Source organism: Bidens hawaiensis, unplaced genomic scaffold (genome assembly GCF_021521415.1).
Source record: "Bidens hawaiensis isolate Kalapana, Puna unplaced genomic scaffold, B.hawaiensis_p1.1 tig00023305_1, whole genome shotgun sequence".
Classification (NCBI taxonomy): Eukaryota; Viridiplantae; Streptophyta; class Magnoliopsida; order Asterales; family Asteraceae; genus Bidens; species Bidens hawaiensis.
In genome coordinates, this window is record NW_027493655.1 from 130,261 (window position 1) to 151,018 (window position 20,758).

The 20,758-nt window shown below is 41.1% G+C and overlaps 1 pseudogene; it reads right to left on the minus strand.

Annotated features, from left to right (window-relative positions):
* Nucleotides 1-644: 644 nt before the first annotated feature.
* Nucleotides 645-19,864, minus strand: LOC143567283 (cysteine-rich receptor-like protein kinase 25; annotated as a pseudogene).
* Between the last annotated feature and the right edge of the window lie 894 nt (nt 19,865-20,758).

Consider the following 20,758-nt stretch of genomic DNA (forward strand, 5'->3'; position numbering starts at 1 on the left):
GTTCCTATCCCCATTATCTCTGTGTTTTGTTAGAATGAAATGTAACTTTTACATTTTATTTAATACACACTTTCGAACTACTTCACCTTCTATCGTTTTTAGTTGATGTGGACATCAATGTATGTATAATAATTGTTGATTCATCAAATACTTTTCGCCTTCTTGAAGGATATATTATTCTGTTTTACTGAAATTTTGTATATATATAGCTTCCTCACTAGTCACACAAAGTTACTAGCTTTATACTTTTCACTAGACATTAGTCACGCCAAATAACTAGCTTTACACTTCTTCACTAGTCTAATGTAGTGAATGCCTTCTTCACTAGTCACACCAAGTAACCAGCTCTATACTTTTCCAACCTTCACGGCTTCACTATGTCAATACAGTGAGGTACAGAGGTACCCCAACCTTATATCATGATACAATCTCTCTCACAATACATACATCAAGATACCGTATTTCTCATCCCGACCCAACATTATATCAAGATCGTGAGTTTACAGCATTATATCAACATAAATGCATGTATGGGTGTGTGTGCGCACGTGTAAGTGCTAATATTTGAATTGTGAAAATATATATATGAAAAACCTTATTATACAAACTAACTGACTCGGTTGTTTATAAATTGTATATAATAGCTACCGAGGAGTCATCTCAGAAATGGAAACATCATTTGCAGAAACCTTTTGGTGATCCTTGTCGTTTACTACTCTCACTTACAACACCAACATGATCAGGATTATTTTCAATGAAAAATGCAGGCTTAGATGGTACCTGGAGAGTGAGGGAGAAGCTATTGAGCATAGGAACAACCATAGACATGGTTGGCCTGTCTATGGCAGTTTTTTGGACACATAATAATGCTATGTGAATGCTTCTGATGATGTCGTTTAATGAACTTGATCCATTTAACAATACTGGGTCTATTATGTTTGATAATGTTCCATCACGCCAACTTTTCCAAGCCTGAAAGCAATTAGTAAAGGTTCTACGATGTTATGTTAAACATAAAAAAAGAAAGAAAGAAAGAAAAGATGTTGGTTTCAATTTGGAAATGAACATGTTCTTACATAGCTGAGAAGGTAGACGCTATCCTCGTTTTGAAAACTTTGGTTTTGTTGACCGGCTATTATTTCTAACATCAACACTCCAAAGCTAAAGATGTCTAATTTCACTGAGAAATGGCCATGCATAACATATTCCGGTGCCATATAACCACTGCAAGATTGTATTGAGTGAATAAAACATATCAAAATGAATTTTACGTGACGTAAAACTAATCAATTATCACCACTCGAAGGCTGTATACTTACTAAGTCCCAACAACCCTACCTGTATTGCCTTGAGTTTCATCAGGGTTAAACAACCTTGCCATGCCAAAATCTGTGATTTTGGCATTCATCTCAGCATCTAACAAAATGTTACTAGCTTTGAGATCATGATGGATGATTGTTATACGTGAGTCTTCATGAAGGTAAAGCAGTCCTCGAGCAACACCTTCAATTACATTGTACCTTGTATCCCAATTTAGAAGGGATCTCTTATTCGAATCTACAAATCCAACATTAAACGCATATGTAAAGAACTTCATTACCAAATTCATTAATGCACTTTAAAGAACTTCATTATATTCTATTACCAAATAAAAACTTATCTAGGCTTGAATTTGGCAAAAACTCATATAGAAGGATCCTTTCGATTCCTTCAAAGCAGAAACCAAGCAACCTAACTAAATTACGATGGTGAAGCTTAGCGACCAACTTCACCTCATTTTTGAATTGCGTTTCACCTTGTCCAGAATCCCTTGATAGCCTCTTCACCGCAACCATACGACCATTTTGGAGTTCCCCCTTTTGTTATGATGCAGTAATGCCACATGAGACTCCATTTGTTTAATCTAGTATGCAATGCATAACAAAATCGAGCCCCTATATACATAAAAAGTGTTTTGCGTACCTTGTAAACAGACCCAAATCCGCCTTGTCCAATCTTATTGTCTTCAGAGAAATCATTTGTGGCTTCCCTCACTGTACTAAAATCATATTCCATAAATTCCACAACGCTTATTGAAGAAACATGGATCGGCTCACTGGTAGACGATCAACTTTCCTCGGGTATGAGTGTGCTATATCACCGATGGTTTTCCGGAGTATGAGTTCTTTCACCTATAAAATGAGCAGCACCGTGAACTTACCCCTCAGAAAGGGACAGAGGGGTCCTCTTTGGGGTAACCCTCCGGTGTGAGAATAAGAGATTGTAGGAGAAGATAATAATAATCTGAAAGTGAGTAAAGATTTTGAATGTATTTTCCTGCTTACCTCCCCTTGTGGAGGTGGTGTGGTATTTATAGTGTTAGGGTTTCCAATGATTGGGCTCAGATCCCATTAGGGCCTTTTTGGCCTCCTCCTATTGCTTCGCGCCACGTGTCCTTAGGACACCTGGTGCTCTTTCATTGATTATTCTCTGACCAAGGTATTTCACCTGACCCATGTGCAATCACGTGGTAGCACATGGGTTTTGCTGAGTTGTCCACCTTTCATTGGCAGCTGTCAACATCAGCATATTCTTTATTCCTTAAAGGATACCTTCTGGAAGGTTGTTTGATGAGCACAATCAGGGTTGTCCTTATCCTGATTTGGATAAGGACGAGGTTGATTATGTGCATATGTGACATGCGCCTATCCTGAGGATGCGCGAGGTCTTCTCTTTATTCTCACGCGCAGATGTTTCATGCGCAGATGTGATATGCGCAAGCATATGTAATATGCGTGAGCATACGTGATATGCGCCACGCGCAGATGTGATATGCGTGAGCATATATGATGCGTGAGCATATGTGATATGCGCCACGCGCAGATGTGATATGCGTGATCATATATGGTGCGTGAGCATATGTGATGCGTGAGCATATGTGATATGCGTGAGCATATGCGATATGCGCCATGCGCATAGGTTTTGGCTTTGTGCCTTCATGACATCCTGATTTCAAGCCTCTTGTCTATATCTTGTGGGTTGACCCGCCCCGCTCGATGTTAAGGCGGGTGCATACCTCTTCAAGCCCCCCCAGTCTAATGTGTGTCTTGTCTCGCGCGAGCGAGGTAAGATAGATATTAGACTTAATAGTTTGCTCTTTAAATAGGGTTTGTCTTTTCTTTTCTGTTTCTCATATGTGCGTTGCGCGAAATTCTATCCTTTTGGTTGAAATGAATCGTCCATGTACGTGGTTGGTTGGTGCTGACATGCGTCAGAGATGGAGACATGTGTCAGACTTTTCGTGTGCTCGAGGTGCTACAGTTGCCTTTCATGTCTCCTCACACAGTGTCAGGAACACGTGTCGTGCTCATGTTGGCCTGTACCTGCGAGTGGGGGCGCGTGAACTCTGATCAGTACCTGTTTCTTTCTCTCTCCTGGGCCTATAAAAGCAAGCCTTTTGAGTTGTTTTTTCTTCATCTTCATTGTTATTTCAGAGCTCTCTCCTTCAATTTTTATTCCGATTAAGAGCCTGTCTTTTGCTTCCAGATTTCTGTGCTTAAAGTAACCGCTCTTTGATTCACAGTTGTATGTCTGATAACCCAGACACCACAATTTCCCCCAGCAAACGCCGTGTAAAATCATTAGTTATGTCCACTTTGAAGAAGACCGGCAAGGGAAAACGGGCTGCCAAGGCCTCGTCGGAGGAGGTGGGGAAGAGCAAAACAGTGAAGAGATGGGATGAGATTCCCTGCAAACTGAAACAGTCTGATTTCGACAGTCTCATCGCCTCTCAGGGTTTTCTCCCTGAGTACGGCTGTCTGCTTCCGGCGGCCGGGCAAACGGCGGCAGATCCGCCCACCGGCTATATCTCCTTATACTGTCACTTTTTCACTCACTGTAACCTTCGTCTCCCGATGACAAGGTTTATGGGTGCGCTGCTTCAGTTTCATGGGATTCACATATCCCAAGTCCATCATTGTGGACTAGTGCGCATGACTCACTTTGAGTTCATGTGCAAAGCTCAGCGCGAGGAGCCCACCCTCGGCGCTTTCAATATTTTTACAAGCCAAAAATCCAAGATTCTTGGTTCTCATTCATACCTCGCAGTCAGAAGGTTAAGTGCTGCAATGTTTCCTTCAAAAGCCTTCATGACTGGTCTGAGAAATTTTTTTATATTAAGGCTGGTGTGATTCCCATCCGCATGACCATGCGCGCGATCACTTCTGCGCCCGCGGATGAGAATGTTCTTAAGAACCCCACGGGCACGTGGGTTAACAAGTTAATTGCTGAACCATCCCCCGCCAAGAATATTTGCGAGGAGGCGCTGGTGGGGGTTGGTATGAGCAAGAGGTGGACCGACAGCGCGACTGAGCCTGTCATTCAAGTTGATGGCTTAGGTGAGTTATTAGCTCATTGCATTATTTCTGCGTGAATATAATTCGTTTTGCTGATATCATTTGTCTTGTATTATGCAGTAAGTAAGGAACACGTCCATGCCGCCTATGATGAGCATATGGAGGGTGGCTCTGTCGCGCTGGGCGCTGGGGAAGTTGCTTTCCCCGATCGCTTCGATGATATGTTCATCCCTGTTGATTTGGGATTTTGCTTTGACAGCGATGCGCCTGGTAAGCCTTTGTACTTATGCTTATGCCTTTAGAATACCAAATTTGGTTAACATTTCTGTTGCACGTATCGTAGATGCGCTCGAGAACTATGAGCTGGAGCTCGTGGAAGAAGAGGTGGATGAAGAAGCTGAGGCGCCACAACTCAAGCGCAAAGCTAAGGGCAAAACTGGCGCAGGGGCCAGTAAAAAACAGAAGAAAAATGATGCCCCTGTTGCCAAGGATCCTCCTACCCAAGCGAAGGGACTTGAGAAAACCAAGGGGTTTACCTCCAAGTTTTCCTCGTCTTCTTTGCCTCGGGGTGTGGGCAATCCTCCTGTCCACACGAGGTATGGTGCTGCCACCTCCTCTCTTCGCGCGGCGGACAAGGGAAGCGGCGCTGCGCCTGCTGTTTCATCTTCTCCAACAGGTATACTTTGTTTATATTTTGTGGTTTTATGAGCGTGATTCTGATAGAGTTATTAATGAATCTTTGCTCACCCAAATGTTTGCAGAGCCGGCGACTTTTGTGGCTCAACCTCAGGCGCAGCAAGGTACCGAGGCTGCGCCGAAGGTTGCTTTGAAGTCCCCTGTTTTACCCTCGAAAAGGGGGAAAATGGACTTCATGGCGATGCTCAATTCGCGGACGGCGGTGCGCCAAGGTATTTATTGCGCTTTAATTTTCTGACTTTTTTTTTCTTTTAGATCAAGTCATGAATCATTTCTCTTTGGTTTTTTCATAGGAATTATAGCTGGCACACAAGCTGCTGGTGGCACTGCTGGCTCCGGCGCCGGCGCCGTTATTTCTGCTCCTGCTCCGACAAGCACTGAATCTCCTCTCATTGGGATTACTAAGGAGCAGGAGACCATTTTACGCGCTGATCTAACGGCGTCGAGACCTCCCTCACCTCCTCCTGCGCGCAGCCCTCCTCGCGAGACTGTTTTTGATTTTTCCAAGTCGCAGGAGAAAAGACCTGTTACAGAGGATGATGAGGAGGTCAATTTTGAAGATTCCGATGGCGGCCGCGCAAGCCCTGTAGCGCCACGAGATTTCGTGGCGCAGCCTTCTCGTGGGGCTGGCGCTGACTTTTCTGCTGGCTCTCCGCAGGTATAAGTTTGTTTTGCTCCGCTGTGCGGACTTCCATATTAGTGTTTAGATGACTAAAACGTTGATTTTGCGTTGCTTTGTGTTTGCAGGAAGCCGATCACATATACCGCCCGAGATGGAATATTACTGAGGATAGCTCATTTTAATCCATGGGTGTGTGTGAAGACTTCTGGGCTCACTCTGTGCCTTCGGCTGAAAGGAGGTTTCAGGAGGACCGCGCTCGCGTGGACTTGCTCAACGACCACCTTTTTGTTGGGTCTGCGTTCTTTGCTGCCTCCCAAGAGCTTCGCAATGATTATATAAAAGTGCGTGATGCCCTTGTGGAGGCCAAGAAAGAGGCTAAGGTTTCTGCTTGGAATCTTTCTGACGCTCGAGAGAGAGCTGAGAAACTCCAAGCAGAACTTAGCGAGAACCGAGCAAGTGCCAACGCTGCCTTTGTGAAGCGCGGGCATGAGCTGCAGGCTGCGCGGGAGAAGCTGCAGGCGGCAGAGGCGGATGCGGCCAGGTACGCGCGCCGAGTGCGTGACTTGGAGTTGGAGGCAGAGGCGCGTGATCAAACTTTTGTGCAGGCTATCACTGACAAATCTTTATTAGAGAGTGAGGTTGCGCGCCTGAAGAAAGAGCTCGAAGCTGCGCAGGCAGAAAAGGATGAAGCCCTGGCGGTAGCAGCGTCTAACAGGGAAGAGCTCGATGCTGCGCGAGCGGAAAGGAATGAGGCCTTGGCGGCAGCAGCGTCCGACAGAGAAGAGTTAAAACAGACCAAGGAAACTGTTGAGTTGTTAAACTCTCAGATTCCTGCTCTAGAGAAGTCTGTTTCTTCCCTCGCGCAGGATCGCCAATGGCTAGTCTTACAGGGTATGACTCGTTGCGCTTATGCGATGAAATACTCAGACGAGTTTCAGACCCTTGTGATGGATTGCAATGCTGCGTCGCGCTTGGTGGGTCGAGCTGAAGGGTTTAAGGATGGCTATGAATATGGCATGCTGAAGAAGAATCCATCCGACTACCCTTATCAGCTCGACGTTGTCTGCGCTGACATGGCCGAGGTGGGGGAGAAGTATTTGAATACTCCCATTCCCATCCTTGAGCAGGTATTTTAACCTTAATGAGTTTATCTTGACTTATTTTCCTAGTCTTTTGTACTCATACTTTTCCTTATGACTTGCAGATAGCCGCGCTTGCTGACCAGCCCGATCTCGGCGCGCTAAAGAAATTACTTGACGAGTGTGAAGGGACTTGTGGCAGCGATGATGGCGCGGGCAATGCTGCCTCTGCTAGCGGCTCTGGCGTGGCCAAGGACCTACTCCTGACACTATCGTGATAGAAGACGACTCCATTCAAGACGAACAGCTTGATTATGGTAAGTTTGGAGATGACGAGGAGCGGGCTGCGCCAGATGCTGAGGGAGGGGGTAATGATGAGGACGGTGAAGAGGCTGATGTTGATATAGAGACTTGAAGAGCCCTTCATGTTTTTTTTTTTTTTTTTTTGTAGTTTTTATCTCATCATTTTGTAAATTTGTAAACTTCTATGTTTTGGAATGAAATTTTGTTTTTCCCTTATTTGCATCTTGCGCATTCCCAATTCATCTCTTTATATTGCGTGTGTTTGCTTGTTGAATATAAGATATGTTTGCACATTGAAACTTGAACAAGGTTGTAAGGAAATTATTTTACTTAGTCCTTGTCATATTTCAAGTTATTTTGCAATATTCCGAATATGTTGACACGTGCTTTGGCATTTCATTATTCCTCTTTTGCGTGACGTTATCGCGCATTTATTATAGGGAATTATGAGTTTTTTAGCCTTTACGTGTCAGTATGTGTTACTCTGATATCCATTACAATCTCATGCGCGACCTCGACCTGAGACCTTAACAACTATGTTTTGGCATGCGCTTTGCCTTAGCTGTGCTTAGGTATTTTTATGGTCTAGCTGTGCAGCATGTAGAATGAATGTTGTGAGTAATTTGAGCTAAGGCTCATATTATTGGGCTAAGGCCCTGACGTTTTAGAGTTAAAACTCGTTAACGCGTTTGAGCTTGGAGCTCGCGCATGTATGTTTTACTTCGTTTTATTTTTAGTTTTGATGTTAATACAATGTTGTCATATTGCTCAAAATTAATAAAGGGAAGTGTGAAACATGTATGCAAAAGGTAATAGAACACACATTAAGAGAAAATAGCGCGTATCATTATTCATAATGGCTTAAAAAGCCTTGATTACAAACTTGACAATTTTTACATGAAACATTTTCTAAGCTGTGCTGAGTTCCATGCGTGCGGGATCTTCTTTCCATTCAAATCTTTTAAAGCGTATGCGCCTTTTCCCAATTCTTCCGAGACTTGATAAGGTCCCTCCCAATTGGGGGACATCTTTCCCGGGGGTATCGCGCGACTAGCTTCGTTGTTCCGAAGGACAAAATCATTCTTCTTGAAGTGGTATTCTTTCACGCGCTGATTGTAATATTTTTCTAGTTTTTTCTTGTATTTGGCTTCACTGATGATAGCCGCCTCTCTGCGCCCTTCAAGTAAGTTGAGATCCAACCTCCTTTCGCGCTCGTTATCCATCTTACTCATCATGAGCACTCTATGGGATGGGTATCCAATTTCTGCTGGGATCATTGCCTCCGTTCCATAGGTTAGGCTGAATGGGGATTCGCCATTGCTGGTTTTGCTTAATGTCCTGTGCGCCCACAGGACATTAGGTAGCTCCTTGACCCATGAATGGGATTCTCCCTCCAACCTTTTCTTCAGCCCATTCAGCAAGCTTTGGTTCGCGCGCTCCACTTGGCCATTCCCTTGAGGGTGGTATACTGAAGTGAAGACTTGGTTGATGCGCAATTCCTTGAGCCAACTGGATATCTTTCTGTCAGTGAATTGTTTGCCATTGTCGCTCACAATTTCCATTGGCAGGCCAAAACGGCATATGATGTGGCTCCAAATGAACTGCTTCATTACCTCGGCAGTGATTTTTGCTAGTGGCTTGGCTTCAACCCATTTTGTGAAATAGTCTACTGCCCTTGCGCTTGTGGTAAGGGACCCACAATATCGATTGCCCATTTGTGGAAAGGCCATGCGGAGGTCACCGGAATCAAGTTGTTCTTTGGCCGCATGGTGTTTGGCGCATAGCTCTGACACGCTTTGCATTTTTGGATTTCTTTTAACGCGTCCAAGTACATGCCTGGCCAATAGTAACCTGCGTTCATTGCCTTGGCAACCACCATGCGCGGGCCAGCATGTATTCCACAGATTCCTTCGTGTATCTCTCTGATCACATAGCTTGCTTCCTCGGCATCCAGGCATTTCATGAGCGGTCCAAGATAAGAGCGTCGATATAACGTACCATCAAGCAGTTCGTAGTTCTGCGACTTGTGTCTTATCTTCCTCGCCTGTGCGCGATCGTCCGGTACCTTTCCCTCCTTCAAGAATTCCATTAATGGAGTTATCCATGATGAAGGTGTTGTATGAATTACAAGGACAGACTTCGCTCCCACCGACGGGTTGCTCATTACTTCCACCCTGACATCTTTGCCAAAGTGATCGAAGCTGGTTGATGCCATCTTGCTCAGCGCGTCGGCAGACTTGTTTTCACTGCGCGGAATATGTATGATTCTGAAGAAGTCAAATTGCTCGATGAGTTTTTTCGCCTGCTCTAGATACAGAGGCATGGTGTTCTCCTTGGCATCATAAAGGCCATTGACCTGTGCTGCTACCAAGTATGAATCAACATGGGCCTCTAGCTTTTTAACTCCGAACTTGTGCGCGATGCGCAGACCAGCCAGCAGGGCTTCATACTCAGCTTCATTGTTGGTGCTCTTGAAATCCAACCTGATTGCGTAAGTATACTCATGATTTTCTGGATCCACCAGTTTGAGGCCTGCGCCGGACCCTTCGTTGTTTGAAGCTCCATTAGTGAATAATCTCCAAACATTTTCTTCATTATTGGCTTGCGGAGGGTCTACTTCGCGCTGAGCCTCTTCGACTTTTCCTTCAGGGATTTCTGCAATGAAATCAGCTAAAACTTGTCCCATGATTGCTGGACGAGGTTTGTAGGTGATCGTTTGCTCCCCTAACTCCAGCGCCCATTTTGTCAGCCTTCCTGATAGCGCGGGACGTCGCAAGACTTGCTGGATGTTGTAATCAGTCAGGACTTCAATGGGATGACAATTGAAATATCTATGAAGCTTGCGCGACGCATGTGTTAGTGATAAAACTAACTTTTCTATGATGGTGTAGCGCGTCTCAGGATCTGTCAACACCCGACTTACATAATAGATTGGTGTTTGGATTCCCTTGTGATCCACCAACAACACTGCGCCAATGGCGCGCTCTCCTGCTGACAGGTACAACGTTAGAGTTTCACCAGGAAGTGGAGCTGTGAGTGCAGGCAGATTTATCAGACATTCTTTTATCTCACTGAAAGCTTGCTCGGCCTCGGGCGTCCACTTGAATTGGCTTTTCTTTAAGCAATTTCTCAATGTGTTGACGAATGGGGTAGATTTGCTTGCATGGTTCGCTAGGAACCTGTTAATTGATACCAATCTACCATTCAACTTTTGAACTTCCTTCATGGTGGATGGTGAGGGCATGTCAAGGATAGCCTCCACCTTCTCTGGGTTCACCTTGAAACCATCCTTGGTGACCATTACACCGAGAAATTTCCCTTCTTCTACGCCGAATGTGCATTTGCTCGGGTTGAGCTTCATGTTTACTTCCTTTAGGCGCCAAAGGGTTTCTTCGATGTCTTTGAGCATTTGTTTTTCCTCCCTGCTTTTAATCACCAAATCATCCACGTAGACTTCTAAGTTTCTTCCAATTTGCTCGTTGAAAATCGCATCCATGAGTCTTTGGTAAGTGGCTCCTGCATTCTTCAAACCAAAGGGCATTTTTGTGTAACAGAAAACACCCTTGTCAGTTCTGAAGGCAGTCTTGTCCTCATCTTGTGGTGCCATTTGAATTTGGTGATAGCCCTTATAGGCGTCCAGGAAACATTTGAGCTTAAATGGCGCCACAGAGTCCACCTTCGCGTCAATGTTTGGGAGGGGGTAACAATCTTTTGGACATGCTTTGTTGAGGTCCTTGAAATCAATGCACATCCTCCATGACCCGTTGCTCTTCTTTACCATCACAGGATTGGCTACCCATGTTTGGTATCGTATTGGGCGGATGATATTTGCGCGCAGTAGATCTTCTACTTGCTCATTCATGGCCTTTGCCTTCTCATCCCCCATGACTCTCTTCTTTTGAGCAATTGGCTCTACAGACTTGAACGTGTTGAGAGAATGTTGCGCCAGGTCTCGCGGAACCCCAGTCATATCAGAATGTTGCCACGCGAAGACCGACATATACGTTGTGAGCAATCTTTTCATTCTCAACCTTGTGTCGTCTGATATCGTAGCTCCAATTGTGATTGTTTGCTCTGGGAATTTTGGGTTGAGAATCCATTCCTCCGGCGCGTTGTTTGCCATTGGAAGTCTCATTCTTCCTTCTCGCGGTATACTTGTCACTGCGCACAAATGATCTCGGTATACAATTGTTACACCTGTTGGTGTTGGGAACCCCAACGCGTCGTGCGCTGGTGACGGTATGGCGTTGAATTGGGCAATCGTTCCTCTACCCAAGATCATATTATGGCATGAAGTGGTGGGCAAGACCAAGAAGTTGACAATTTCAGCTCGCTTGTGTTTCTCATCCCCCATAGTTAGTTCGAATTGTATCTGACCTAGGGGGTGAATAATTTCATTTGAGACACCCGAGATTGGTGCATTCACAATTTCGAGCCTTGCTTGGTCTGCTGGATCCAACTTCCTGAAACATTGCTCATACATGATGTCTGATTCACTGCCGGTGTCCACCAGGACTTTTGACACCTCATAATGAGCAATGTGTGTAGTGATGACTAGAGGACTGCTGATAGACGGGCCTCCTCTGATTCTTGGGAAGATTACTTGTTGCTCGCGCCAATCTCCTTGGACTTGCGCGCTTCTCTTTCTCGATCTTTGCCCTTGCCTTCCTCCCTCGGCTATACAGATTCTTTTGAATTTTTTACTGGCTGGGGCTCCATCTGGATGTTCATTCTCTGGTCTTGGGTTTTTCACCAGGTGAGCCAACTTGCCTGATTTCACATCTCTTTCAATCGCATCCTTCAAATGGTGGCATGCATCGGTGTTGTGCCCTATGGACTTGTGAAACTCACAATACTTGCCACTGTTTGGTGGTCCCTTATGGAGTAATGGTTTGGGGCTTTTAAACTGGACATTCTCTGTGCTTAACACTTGCGAAGGCGTTTTGGTGAGGGGAGTCCATATTCTTGGTAGAGGTCTGTTAGGCTCTCTGCCGCCTTCCCTCTTGTCACCCTCTCCGCGATTACGAATGTCTTTTTGGGGCTGGGGTGAACTTGGTTGCGCTTGCTTTTCTGCGGGAGAATAGCTGGTTTGTTGCAACCTGGACCATACGGAGTTTTGTTTGCCCCTCCTTTCATTGTTGCGTGGTGCTTCTGTTTGATGCCCTCTGTCTCTTGCTCTATCTTGGGCAATTTGTTTTTCATTTCGCGCGAAGACTCGCGATGCTTCCATAAGCTTAGCCCAAGTGGTTGGCATGCCATCTCTGCTCACGAGAGCTCTGCGGAGTTGATCACTGCACGCACCTTGTATAAAGGCCACGCGCAAGAGTTGTTCAGTGATACCTCCAATTGCAAGAGATTCTTGATTGAAACGAGTTATGTAGTCTTCAATGGTTTCATCATTCCTGCGCACGCAGTGCATGATGTCATCGGGGTCGCGCGTGTGTCTGCGCTGCTGTACAAAGTGAGCCTGGAACTTCTCCAATAGCTCTTCGAACCCATCGATTTGTCCAGTCGGCAAGCTTTCGAACCAGACACGCGCTGCGCCCGTGAGGCAGCGAGCAAACATGTGACACCATGTTGGCATCGTCCAGCTTTCTAGGTTTCCAGTGTTGTAAAAACCTTGTAAGAAATCGTCTGGATCTGTTGTGCCATTGTACTTGCCCAAACCACTTGGCATCTTAGTTTTGTGTTGAATGGGAGCCTTCGCGATGCGCTCAGTGAATTTTGAATGCTTCACCAAGATGGCTGGCCTATATGGTGTGGTTACGTCCACTTGTCCTCTCGCTGGTGGGTTGTACGGTGTGTATAGATCCATATCGGCTTTGGCTCCAGGCGCTATGTTTATGTGCGCGCGGAGCTGTGAGCCTCCTGCATGAGTATCTCGCGTCTTCCTCATGCTGTGCACTTCTTCATCACTAAAATCAGCGTGTTCGGTGTGAACAGAGTGACCATCTTCCGGCGCGCGAGCCCTTTTTGTTGTTCCCTGAATGGTTTGCTTATCAAATGCGAGCCTTTGTGTTAAGTCGGCTAACTTTTTGTGTTTGACCAGCTCATTGTATTTGTCCATTAAACGCCGTTGTTCGTTTATGAGCCATTATTTAGGGTCATTGGTTTCAACTTCTGGACCCATTGGTCCTTTTTGTTTTGCACCAGTCAGATTTTGGAACGTGAGATCGTCTGGAGGAGTTTCAGTCTGGCTATGAGGTGTTGTGATGAAGGGATGGTTACTGGTGGTGCGCGCAGTATCACGCGGCGCCCTCAGAAACTGCTGTCCCTCATTAACATCCTCAAGCTCATTATCCTCCAGAACTTGATCGCAGTTTCGAACACCAGAAACCATGGTGAAGGTTTTCAGAGAGAACTGATGAGATAGTGGTTTTGTTGCCGTTGTAACAGGTGATGGCGCCAATGAAGAAACGTGGATCGGCTCACTGGTAGACGATCAACTTTCCTCGGGTATGAGTGTGCTATATCACCGATGGTTTTCCGGAGTATGAGTTCTTCTACCTACAAAATGAGCAGCACCGTGAACTTACCCCTCAGAAAGGGACAGAGGGGTCCTCTTTGGGGTAACCCTCCGGTGTGAGAATAAGAGATTGTAGGAGAAGATAATAATAATCTGAAAGTGAGTAAGGATTTTGAATGTATTTTCCTGCTTACCTCCCCTTGTGAAGGTGGTGTGGTATTTATAGTGTTAGGGTTTCCAATGATTGGGCTCAGATCCCATTAGGGCCTTTTTGGCCTCCTCCTATTGCTTCGCGCCACGTGTCCTTAGGACACCTGGTGCTCTTTCATTGATTATTCTCTGACCAAGGTATTTCACCTGACCCATGTGCAATCACGTGGTAGCACATGGGTTTTGCTGAGTTGTCCACCTTTCATTGGCAGCTGTCAACATCAGCATATTCTTTATTCCTTAAAGGATACCTTCTGGAAGGTTGTCTGATGAGCACAATCAGGGTTGTCCTTATCCTGATTTGGATAAGGACGAGGTTGATTATGTGCATGTGTGACATGCGCCTATCCTGAGGATGCGCGAGGTCTTCTCTTTATTCTCACGCGCAGATGTTTCATGCGCAGATGTGATATGCGCAAGCATATGTAATATGCGTGAGCATATGTGATATGCGCCACGCGCAGATGTGATATGCGTGAGCATATATGATGCGTGAACATATGTGATATGCGCCACGCGCAGATGTGATATGCGTGAGCATATATGGTGCGTGAGCATATGTGATGCGTGAGCATATGTGATATGCGTGAGCATATGCGATATGCGCCATGCGCATAGGTTTTGGCTTTGTGCCTTCATGACATCCTGATTTCAAGCCTCTTGTCTATATCTTGTGGGTTGACCCGCCCCGCTCGATGTTAAGGCGGATGCATACCTCTTCACTTATATCCGTAGCTTTACCTACAAATGGTGGAATAACGTACAATATGTAAAATGGATTGGTATGAATATGTGATGCAACTACGTACGAAGACTTACTTTCTAAACTTTCTTCAATCAACTTCTTCTTCTTCTTCCTCCACATCACGAAGGTGCAAATAGAAACTGTGATTATCACAAAGGCAGTCGTCGTCATAACGATAGATGTTACTATGCGAGTTAGGTTTGTATTTTTTCCTCCGGATACCACTGTCGCCAAATTAATTTGTTAGGTGGATTTGTTTAAATTGTTCTCTTACAATAATGTATCTACAAATGGTTTTTAAGTCTTTTGAGAAAACATTACATCATGATTGTGAGTACTACAAAATAAGTTATAATATTTGTGCAATACATTCCTTGTTTTAACTTAAATTGTTCTATTCTTTGTACAATCCTATTTTTATTTACTATTATTTTCTACTTCAAGTTAGTTAAAAAAAAAAACCTATCCACTTCTTGGTATTAAATAAATGTTCAATATGTTTCATTTACCTTTGTTTAAAAAGAACATATGATTCTGAAAAAAATATATAGGATTGGAAGATCTATTGTAAATTTAATTGAGTTATTTTAAGGGATTTTTTTTTCAACTTTAGTAGAATACATGGAAATTTTGGTTATCTTTTTCTATTAAATTAAAGTATGATCATGTGGACTTCTAAATTCTAATAGGATGGTATCCTTCAACTTGTAGTTGGTTAATTAAAACAGGTTATCGGAATCTTTGAGAAAACGTAATAACAATATATCAAGAGATATAGCGTGCAAACTGATTTTAGAGTTCTAGTCTTATAAGGTACATTTGTGTTAGATTTAGAAATAAGGTTGAGAGTTTGACGATTCTAAAAAGAAACTAATCATTGAAGTAAATTACATCACCGGCCATAACTAAAACACAAGTATATTGTAAAGGTTGATAAATATAAATATAGCTTCTAAACTATATAACTATTGCTGAAAGTTGAGAGTAAACAAACGTAGATATGTTGTAAATTTATATAACTAGTTTCAATCTTAACAACACCGGTCAAAATTGATTCCAAATATTCAATTTCAACCCATTATTAAAAAAGCATCTTGGTCCAGTCACAAATCCGTTGGCAAGTACTTTTTGACAAAATTTCCCTCAAAAGCATTTTGTACATTTTTTGCGATCGAATAATTAATCTAATACTAATATCATCTGACTACAGAACCATCTGAAATAAACAACCAATTAGTGACATAATGTTTCTCTGAGTCATTAAATCGGGAATGAAATTAACGGTCACAAATTCCGCCAGACATAAGTTTTATAGGTGGGCTACTAAATTTATTGTTCGAATTCGATTCGAATTCAGGTTTATTAGTAACAAAATTAAAAGAAATCAAAACTTTTAAAATCATAAAAAGAAAGCATCACTAAATATATAGTTCTATATAATATCAATAAAACTTAGAAATAACCTAAGAGCCCATATAACATTAAAAAACCCGGCATATAATGTGTATTCGTGTTATTCAAATAGGTTCGAGATCTTTCACCTCTATTTCAAATAAGGATTTGAATAGAATAATTAACCTTAAATTTGATTTCGAATTAAACTTGTTATTGTTGGAAATTTTTGGACTAATAATAAATATTAGTATGTGTTAAGGATAAATTAATTATTAATAAGTCCAAAAGGGTAGAGATGAATGCGATATCGATACTTTAAAGTGTGTAGTTGAGAACTTGAATATTGGTAAAAAGGGAAATGGGTTTGCCCCATATTGGTAAAATGCTTGAGAGCAGCCCCAGTATTTTTGGTGGTTGGACCGGGCTTAGAGACACATGTCAGTCCGTATGACGAGTCATCATGACATGTGTCGTCACCATAGAAATGTCGTGACAAGTGTCGTTAGTATCGATGACTCACCTGCCATGTGTCGTGATCTGGACATGCCAAGTGTCGCGAGTCAGATGCCATGTGTCGGAAAGTGAGGTGAGTTAGCACGCCACATGTTAGCACCTGAGCTCCCCTCAGTTATGTGAGTGACACGTGTCCTATGACACATCACACTTCCTTGCTATAAATAGAAGGTGTGGGAGCATTTGAGAAACAACACCGATACACCGACAAACCACATCAGTCACGACTCGAATGCACATGCAGCCCCTACTCGTTTACCACACATATAGAACCAAAGGGCTTCCTGCCAATGATAAGTTCTCTCAATTCCAACTCTCACTTGATCCCGAACTCGCGTTACAAATATGGTTCGGGTACTAGGGTAATCCCGGCAGTACGTACTGCTTCGGCTGTTGTACCCTGGGAAACAGACGGGTTCGCGGAGGTGGCCCGAAATCTGTTTTAAGGGACTTCTGTTTAACATAAATCCTCAGCCACAACCGGGAACCATAGTTTGTTAGTTTTGCAGCTAGAAAGGTGTAGATGTTTTCGAGTGATCAAGATGGGTTCACCAAGCGAAGGGGTGTACAAGAAGACATGACTCGGATGTAATGCTCGGGTCACGGTAAACACGAGCTAGACGGTATGAGCTCGGTTTCGGTGCGGTTTCAACACGATGATCAGCTCGGCTCAGGTCCGATTTCAACTCGTCAAAGAATCCGGCGTTCGAGCACAAGTTAGGGACTTCGGTATGAATCAAGACATGTATATATGTTGTTATTCTCGTTTAAATTTATATACGGTATATGTGCTACAATTTACCAAATTTGTATAAAGAGATTACTTATTTATTTTATTGATATTGTTTAATAAAATCGTGACCCATGTCTACAGTAATTTGAATTCAGTTTTATTCGATTTTTTATCTGATTCAAATAATGAACATCCTTACCGCTTTTTGTAGTAGTCATGTTATGTTTTTCAAATTTATGTTTAACTTGATAACCTAACATTTCATATAGTCAATATATCTTGGAACACTTTGTGACCGATATATAGTAGTTTAATTAATATTTTTTGTGGTTGATAAATAAATGGCATGCATCTTATATAAAACATGTATCTAGTCTATCTAGTATATAAAAACATGATTTTAGTCTAAAATGTACGAAGCTAGCATGGTCAAGTCATGGAGTCAATATAATATATATTTTTATTTGATATGTAAATACTTTTATCTATGAAATTCTAATTTAGAAGTAATGCTATGTTGACCTGTTCAAGTGCATGCACGTAAAAGATGTTTAAAGTTCAAACTAAGGTTACACTTTTATTACTAAAACTAACTTTTGAACCCCGTGTATTACACGGGTTTTTTCAAATAAGCCAAATTCTGATATTTAATTATACGTAGTAATTTAGAGATTTTCTTTGAAATTTATAGATTAATTATAATATTATCACACACACTTCAAATATTACATATTTAAATCTTACATTTTCCTAAGATTGAAATAATATTTTTAGGTGGCCTAAAATCAAATAGGTAATTACCTAAACATATTAAAGGTATTTTATATGATCAATACGAATGAAAGTTAAACAGTGTTTTACAAATTGTAAAATTATAAATATTGTATTTATTCAACAAAATTTGAAGCACACACATAATTAAATATATATTATAAAGTAGGTCGCTAATTATTTTACGATAATAGTTTGTAAATCATTATTTAACTAATTTAATAATTCATTATTTGATTTGAAACTTATTATAGATATTCAATAATTTATATTATTTTTAAAAAATAATGGTCAAACTTTTGATATTTAATAGTAAAATTAGATGTAATGAGTTAATAAAATTAGTTTAACTACCTTTTTTTCATATAGGTTACAACTAATTGGTCATACCAGTTAAACTTATGACTCATGGATAAAATAGATTGAGGAGAATAAATATTAGAAAATATAAGGAAAATTGAAGTTAGTATTAAATGTGGCTAAGACATATCATCCTCATTATTATTTTGTGTTTATTAGTATAGATAGATTTCTTTTGTTGAAATTGATTATGTCATAAATGTTTATGAAATTAAAAAAATGAAACTTCGAATTTATATATATATATATATATATTATAGTAAAAAGCTTGAATTTATCATGGTTTTAATGTTTACAAGTTTTTTTTAGAAATGATTATATTTAGAAATAAAATTAAATATTCAAAATTAAATAATCATATTAATTGGAATTTTAAGTTAAATAACATAATTAATAAAAACTTTATATATATGAAGTAAGAAGCTTTGCATAATTCAAACTGAATTCACAAGTCTTATTATTAAAAAATGCTTAATTCTTTAATGAAAAGTAATATAAGATATACATGGAGCATAATTATGTTTTAAATATTATATTGTTGTAAATTGTCATAATTAACGTGTGCATAATATTTTGAAATATATTGAAAATGTTGTAACTCATGGGTCAAATCATTTTTTCACCCATAGCCCATGGATATATAGATTAAGGAGAAGAGGGATTAGAAGATTATGAGGGAATTTTATGCCAGGATTGAATATAGTTAGGAAAACTAAGCATCATTATTTTCGTTTGTTAGTATGGTAAGAAGTAAGATAAGATATATATTTTCCCTCTTAGTAATTTATAACATGTCACGTCTTTTAAGCTACATAATGATAAACTAAAACACAATGTGAAAATTTAACACATTCCAAATGAAAAGAGAACCTACCAAGAGGAGATTGAGGCGGAGGTAAAATGGCTACCTCGTCGTAAAACCGATGATCTTCATACCTTATATTGCACTTAGGAGAGAGTAGCCTCACCCCAGTTTTCGAGTAACAACAATCCGCGAGTTGACCAATGGCGTCTCTCAAACAATCACTACAAGATTCGATAGATCCGGAGTACACTGCACAAGCCCATAAATGATGGTGGCATCAGGCCGCACTATTCTGCCAGTGGCGTACTTCAATTGTCCGCCACCAGCAGCTTGAACTGTTAGGTTCTCTAACAACTTCAACACGTCTTGATATAATCCAACACTATTAGTTGCGTTAGGGGAACTATATTGCTTAATAAAACTATTTACATTATTTTTCCTATAAGATTATCATGTGAATACGTGATTATACAATCATCATAATATCCACTTGCTTCTTTTTGATTAGGGCAAACCAGCCTCAAATTTACGATGGAGTACATGTGAGACATGAAACCAGTTCAATGTCTCCTCGACAAAGAGCGATGGCATTGGCCGTGTCGGGGTTCTGGCCTGAAGAGCTGTTGAAGAAACCGTAACCTGAGTTGGTAGTTGGAAGATTGGCGAGGGCCTGGTCTAGATTTGTTCGAAAACTACTGTTTGTGGCATAAATGGAATTGTTATTGCATAGTTTATCGACAAATTCGGGTTGTGCTAAGATGAAAATGTTGTTTAGGGGATGTATGAAATATAAGGAGAGATACATAAGTGATTTTCCTGAGAATTTTGACATAATTATTGGTGGTGTGGTGAGTAATGCATGGTGGATCTTATATAGCCAGAAAGTCACAAACGTCAAATTTTATGTAAATGTGATAGAGATGGAAAAATCTGTCTATTTATTTGGACCAAGAAATTTAATTTAATAATTTAGCGTGTATGTGTGGAAACTTTATATTTGAAGGCAGAAAGAAAGAGCATGCCTTAGAATATGGAATTTATCATTCATCTTATTTAAACCTTTTAAGATTGAAAGTAAAAAGGTTAAAATCGCATTGCCTTGATTTTAGGTTTTAAATGATTAAAGATAAATAAGAAAAATATTAATGCATGCTCTCTCTTTAATTTATATAACTAACTAGCTTTAGAATCCATATAATACACGAGTTTTGTCAATGTGTAAATTAATACAATTAATTATTTGAAATAAATAAAAAAATGTATTGCAAATATATTCAAATATATATACTGCAAGTGCTAAGAAGTTTAGAATTACAAAAGTAAGAAAGGTAAAAAAGGATTACTTGCAAGAAATTGTCATAAACATGAATGTAAAGTGTATTTTTTGTAGATACAGTTAGTCTTTCAAAACTAAACATTTCGTTAAAAGCCACCCAAAAGACCAATGATCCAACCGCAAAATGCATTTTCTCTGTCATTGGTCTTATTGCTAAACATGCATTTTATCATTTAGTAAAAAACTTAAAATAAAAGAGCTCACCCGTGACCAATGCCACTGTGGCGTTAAAGTTTGAAAACAAAAGAAGTTGATTATGAGCCCACTGAAACATTATTTTCGTTGAAATGTTTGATATGCAATTGCATATAAATCAAAATAAAAGACTTGGATATGAAAACTTAAAATAATGAAGGTGTAATACGCTTGATATAATCCAGAACACGTTGA